The 7,127-nt window shown below is 35.0% G+C and overlaps 1 non-coding gene across 1 annotated transcript; it reads right to left on the bottom strand.

Annotated features, from left to right (window-relative positions):
- Positions 1-5,999: 5,999 nt before the first annotated feature.
- On the bottom strand, positions 6,000-6,132 carry LOC126023124 (small nucleolar RNA SNORA51). Its single transcript, XR_007500331.1, has one exon. It is a non-coding gene; the product is annotated as a small nucleolar RNA SNORA51 (small nucleolar RNA).
- Between the last annotated feature and the right edge of the window lie 995 nt (positions 6,133-7,127).

Here is a 7,127-nt window from a genome sequence, read left to right as displayed (position 1 = left end):
AGGGTTGGGATTTCATTTTTGTTTTGTTTACTGATTAATCCTCAATACTCGGCACCTGACACAGAAGAGCTCAGAAATTATTTGTGGAAATAAAGAATGACACAATGGTACACCTACTTTGAGTTCAATATTGTTCTAGGCACAGAAACGAAAGAGAATTGGAGGCTGAGTTTTCAACATGAGCAGAACAGTAAAGCAATTTTTCCCCTCTATAAATAAAGTATTATAGTGTAGAGATTTCTACATTCAACTCATACCATTTAATAAAATTCTATCTAGGGGCCGGGTAGGTGGCGCTGGAGGTAAGGTGTCTGCCTTGCAAGTGTTAGCCAAGGAAGGACCGCGGTTCGATCCCCCGGTGTCCCATATGGTCCCCCCAAGCCAGGGGCGATTTCTGAGCACATAGCCAGGAGTAACCCCTGAGCGTCAAACGGGTGTGGCCCAAAAACAAAACAAACAAAAAAACAAAAACAAAAACAAAAAAAAATAAAATTCTATCTACTAGAACAGAAAACTCTCAAATATTAGGAGCTTTTCAAATCAAACTAATTAGAAGTTTTACCCTATACCTTTCTGTGTTCAAGGCTTACTTTTGGCTTTGTGCTTAGGGAGTACTTCTTGAGGTGTCCAGGGGATCAAATGTGATGTTGGGATTTAATCGGGGTCAGATATGTTTAAAGAAAACAACATAATGTACTTTAATTATTTACTGTAATTTTAAAATTTAATTTCAATTTAACTAAAAACTTAAGGTTTATAAAGTTATTGATAGTTGAGTTTTAGGCATATAATATTTCAACACTAATCCCACCATCAGTAATAGGAACTATTACTGCTCCATTACTCAGTAATTCCTCCTCCCCAATCTTTCCTCTCACCTTGAGGCATGTTAGAATTTAGTGGTTTCAGCTTAGATCTGTTTTTCGTGTTTTTGAGACTATGCTTTGAAGGTATAACTATACCACTCTTTCAAATCCCCAATATAACCAAAGCCCAGACTCCTATTTTCTATTACTTCCCTTTGTCATTATCTCCTTCCAGCCTTGATTTCTTTTTTTTTTCCTGTCTTTCTCACTAGACTCTGGGGGCAAGAGTAATCTAGAAATATCCATTTATTACTATTTATTTATTATTATATTTTAAATGCAATTGTATTATATACCACAGGTAAGTGATATTATCCTGTCTGTTATGTTTTGATTTGCTTTACTCAACATGATCTCTTCAAGTTCCATCCAGGTTGCAGCAAATTGCATGATTTCATCATTTTTTAGCTGCATAGTTTTCCATTGTGTATATGTAGCACATAAAGATGTACCACATCTTTGTAATCTATTTATCTATTGTTGGACACCTAGGTTGATTTTATATCTTAGCTGTTGTACTCATTGCAGCAATGAAAATTGATGTGTATATATCTTTTTAAATAAATATTTTAAGGCCTGGGGATAGACACCCCAAGTAAAATTGCTAGGTCATATGGCAGCTCAGTTTTAAATTTACTATAGATTCTCCATGAGGTGTTTTTTTTATTGGGGTTGAATGAGACAACATTCTCAGCACCAGTGGTTCAGAGATCTTTTTTTTACCACATCCCCACCAGCAAGATTGTTCTTATTATTTTTGATATGTGCCATTCTCACTGTGTGAGGTGCTATCTAACTTTTGTCTTTATTTGAATTTCCCTAACTATAAGTGATGCTGAGTATTATTTGTGCCTATTGGCTATTAATTTGTCTTCCTCTGAGAAAAATCTGTTCATTTTCTTTCCCCATTTTTGATAAGATTTTTAAATTTGTTTTTGAGGGGCCAGAGTGATAGCACAATGGTTAGGCATTTGCCTTGCATGCCGCTGACCCAGATTCAATTTATGGCATCCCATATGGTCCCTTGAGCCTGCCAGGAGTGATTTCTGTTTTTTTTTTTTTTTTAAAAACAGGAACACTTCTAAATAGTTTTTATGAAGCTAACATCACCTTAATACCAAAACCAGACAGATATGCTCCAAAAAGCAAAATTACAAACCAATATCCCTGATGAACACAGATGCAAAGATCCTCAAGAAAATTCTGGCAAATAGGATCCAATGCCTCATCAAGAAGGTCATTCACCACGACCAAGTAGGTTTCATCCCAGGAATGCAAGGATGGTTTAACATCCTTAAATCAGTCAATATAATACACCATATCAACAAAAATAAAAATAAAAATAATGTGATCATATCAATAAATGTAGAGAAAGCATTAAATAAGATCCAACACCCGTTTTTTTGGGGGGGACCACACCCAGTGATACTCAAGGGTTACTCCTTGCTATGCACTCAGAAATTGCTCCTGGCTTGGGGACCATATGGGACACCAGGGGATCGAACCTCAGTCCATCCTAGGTTAGCACGTGCAAGGCTAATGCCCTAATGCATGTGCCACTGCTCTGGCCCCCCAACACCCATTCTTGATAAAAAAAAAACCTCTCATCAAGAAAGGAATGAAAGGAACTTTTCTCAATATAGTCAAGACCATCTACCACAAGTCAATGACAAATATTCTCAATGGAGATAAACTAGAAGCCTTTCCTCTAAAATCTGGTACAAGACAAGAATGCCCTCTCTCATCACTCCTATTCAACATAGTACTGGAAGTACTTGCCCTAGCAATTAGGCAAGGAAAAGATATCAAGGGCATCCAGATAGGAAAGAGAGAGAAGTAAAGAAAAAAAGTGGCACAAAACCTTGCCACACCAGCCCTCCTTCCTTCGTTGTTTTTTTCCTTATTATTATCTAATGTTCTCTTTTTTAGTTTTCTTACATTTCTTCTTCTTTTTTATTATTTTTATTTTCTTTCATTCTCATGGTTATTATATGATGGTGGTTGTCTTTAGTAACTGGGTGCTAGTTTTTGTAGTTGCTGGTTTTTTTTTTGTTTGTTTCATTTTTCTTTTTTTTTTCTTTTGCTTTTAAATTAATATTTATAACCTCAGATGGAATCCTCCCAGTTTTTTTTTCCAACAGACCACATAATTTTAATCATCTTGTTCTGCCTCATGAATTGAGGGGGAAAATAGATGGTACCAGGACCAAACAGTCGTATGAACATTGAGTGGAAATAAAAAATGATAAGACTCAAACACAAAGCCCAAAGTCAATGTCAACAGAATCATTCACATTAGTGCCATACAAACTCAAATATCTTGGAGTCAACTTAACTAAAGAAATGAAGGACCTATACAAAGAAAACTAAAAAAAGACTGCTTCAAGAAATAAGAGAGGACACAATGAAAGGAGACACATACCCTGCACATGAATTGGCAGGATTAATATAATTAAAATGGTAATACTCCCCAAAGCATTGTACACATTTAATGCAATTCCTCTAAAGATACCCATGACATTCTTCAAAGAAATGGAGCAAACACTTTTGATATTCCGTTGGAACAATAAACACCCATGAATAACTAAAGCAATCCTTGGGAAAAAGAAAATGGGAGGCATTACTTTCCCCAATTTTAAATTGTATTACAAATCAATAGTTATTAAAACAGCATGGTAATTGAATAAAGACAGATCATCAGATCAGTGGAATAGACTTGATTATTTATAGAATGTTCACCAGACACACAATCAATTAACTTTTAATAAAGGGGCAAGAAATCCAAAATTGACTGTAGAAAGCCTTTTCAACAATTGGTGTTGGCACAACTGGTAGCCACTTGCAAAAAAGCAAACTCAGACCCCCATCTAACACCAGGCACAAAAGATCAAATCCAAATGGATTAAAGACCTTGATATCAGGCCTGAAACCATATGGTATATAGAACAACGTGTAGGTAAAATACTCTAAGATATTGAGACTAAAGGCATCTTCAAGGAGAAAACAGCATTCTCCAAACAAGTGGAAGCAGAGATAAACAGATGGGACTATATTAAGCTGAGAAGCTTCTGCACCTCAAAGAAATTAGTGCCTAGGATACAAAAGCCACCCACAGAATGGGAGAAACTATTCACCCAATACCCATCAGATAAGTGGCTAATATTGAAAATATACAAGGTACTGACAGACTTGACAAGAAAAACACATCTAATCCTATCAAAAAATGAGAAGAAATGAACAGACACTTCCTCAAAGAAGAAATAAAAATGGTCATAAAAAATGGTACATAAAAAATGCTCCATATCACTAATCATCATGGAGATGCAAATCAAAACAATGATGAGGTATCATCTCACTCCACAGAGCCTGGCACACATCACAAAGAACAAGAACAATCAGTGCTGGTGGGGATGTGGAGAGAAAAGAACTCCTATTCACTGCTGGGAATGCCACATAGTCCAGCCTTTATGGAAAACAATATGGAGATTCCTCAAAAAACTGGAAATGGACTTCCCATATGATCCAGCTATAGTACTTCTAGGATATACCCTAGGAACGCAAAAATACAATTCAAAAATCTCTTCCTCATACTTATATTCATCATAGTGCTATTTACAACAGCCAGACTCTGGAAACAACCAAGATGCCCTTCAACAAAGGAATGGCTAAAGAAACTGTGGTACATATACACAATGGAATATTATGCAGGAGTCAGGAGAGATGAAGTCATGAAATTTTCCTATACATGGATGTACATGGAAGCTATTATGCTGAGTGAAATAAGTCAGAGAGAGAGATAGACAGAGTCATCTCAATCATTTATGGATTTTAAGAAAAATTAAAGACAGTATTATAATAATGCCTAGAGACAATAGAGATGAGGGCTGGAAGGATCAGCTCATAATATGAAGCTCACCACAAAGAGTAGTGAGTGCAGTTAAGGAAATAACTATACTAACAGCTATTATAATAATCTTAATGAGTAAAGAATTAGAATTCCTGTCTCAAATATATTATTTTTGACCTTTTGCTTTTGCCAGTGGTACCAGATCATTGATGAAGCCTTTGAGGTACAAATCTTGTAGTGTTTGCTTATTTGTTCTTCAATATACTTTAAAGTTTCTTGTCAGATATCTAGGTCTTTGATCCACTTTGAATTAACTTTTGTGTAAGGTGTAAAATATGGATCAAATTCACCCAGGTATTTAGCTTTCCCTACTCCATTTATTGAAGAGGTTATCTTTACTTCCATTTCATGTTTTCTGCTCCTTTATAAAAAACTATCCATATGTGATTTTCTCATTGGGTATTCAATGCTGACCCATTAACAGAGAATGTATGTTTACTAAGTACCAGGCAATTTTGATCACTATAGCTTTATAATACATCTTCAAAGTGAGTAATGAGGTAACTTCACATTTCTTATTTTTCAATATGACTTTGGATATTTCTGATCTCTCTGATTTTATACAAACTATATTAGATTTTTCTAGGTCCTTGAGGAGTGTCATCTGACTTTGAAAGATTTTGGACTGAATTTATATAACAGCTTAGTAGCACAATCATTTTAATAATATTGATTATTCCAATCCATGACCATGGATTATTTTTATATTTCTTCTTTTTTTTTTTTTTGGTTTTTGGGCCACACCTGGTGATACTCAGGGGTTACTTCTTGCTATGCGCTCAGAAGTCATTCCTGGCTTGGGGGACCATATGGGACTCCGGGGGCGGGGGGACCATCTTAGGCTAGCGCTGGCAAGGCAGACACCTTACCTCTAGCGCTACCACGGTGGCCCCTATTTTTATATTTCTTAAGGACACCTATCTCTGTCTAAATGAATTTAAACTTATTATGGTATAGTTTTCTCATGTCTTTTGTTAAGTTGACTCCTGATATTTAATGTTTTTGAATATTATTTTAAATAAAATAGTCTCCTTAATCTCTTTCACATCTGATTCATTGTTTTTGTATCCTATTTTATGTATTGACTTTGAAGTGGTGTTATTATTTCTAGAAACTTTTTATTGAACTTCTATGTATATTACATCTATGTGTATTGCATCTTCTATGTATATTACATTATATGCAAATAATTAAAAGTTGGTTTTTTTTTCCTTTTTTAAAATTATTTTTGTCCCCCAATTCACAATACAGACCAGGCAAAGGGCCTGGGTTGAGGTGTATATGGGGTGCATTTACTGTACCTCCTCTTTCTATACAGTCAGTGTAAAGAACACAGCCTGTGGTAAGAATTGGGAGGCCTTATCTTTTCTTTTTTTTTGATATATATATATATATATATATATATATATATATATATATATATATATATATATATATATATAAAATTCTTCACCAGTGCAACATTTCCATGACCAATATCCCAAGTGTTCTTCCTTCCCACGCAACACCAGCCTGTACTCTAGACAGGCTTTCTACTTCCCTTATTCAGTCACATTTTGTTATGATAGTTCTCAGTGTAATTACTTCTGTGACTGCACTAAACGATACTGTGGTAAGCTTCATGTCGGGAGCTGGACCCTCCAGTCCTCCTCTATCTTCTTTTCCAATTTAGATCTATTTGATGTTTTTATTCTGATTGCTCTAGCCAGGACTTCTAATATTATATAGAATAAAAGTGTTGATAGTGGACACTCTTGTCTTGTGCCTGATCTCAGAGAAAATAGTTTCAGTTTTTCACAATTCAGAATGATACTGACAGTGGGTTTGTTCTGGATGGTCCTTACTATCTTGAGGAAAGTCCCCACATCCTATTTTGTTGAGGATATTTATCACAAATGGATTTTGGGTCTTGTCAAAAAATGTTCTCTACATAGACTGATATGATTATATGGTTTCTATATTTTCTTTTATTAATGTGATATATTATGTTAATTGATCTGAGCATGTTGAATCATCTTTGCATCCCTGAGACTTGATACACTTGACTATGGAGTATGATTACTTTGATACATTGTTGAATTTGGTTAGATTTTGCTAAGGATTTTGGCATTAATATTCATCGAGGAGATTAGTTTGAAATTTTTTTTATGGAAATGTCTTTGTCTGCTTTGAGTATTAGAGTAATGTTAGCTTCCTAGAAGGTGTGTCTTTGATGTTTTAAAAGAGCTTAACAAGTAAAGGTAGTAAATCTTCTCTGAAGATTTAATAGAATTCATCTGTGAACTCTTTCAGACCAGGACATTTGATCTTGGGAAAATTATTATTTTTTGTTTGTTTTTGGGCCACACCTGGTG

This window comes from Suncus etruscus, chromosome 11 (genome assembly GCF_024139225.1).
Source record: "Suncus etruscus isolate mSunEtr1 chromosome 11, mSunEtr1.pri.cur, whole genome shotgun sequence".
Classification (NCBI taxonomy): domain Eukaryota; kingdom Metazoa; phylum Chordata; class Mammalia; order Eulipotyphla; family Soricidae; genus Suncus; species Suncus etruscus.
The sequence above is the reverse complement of the archived record's forward strand: the minus strand, read 5'-3'. Positions and strand labels throughout refer to the sequence as shown.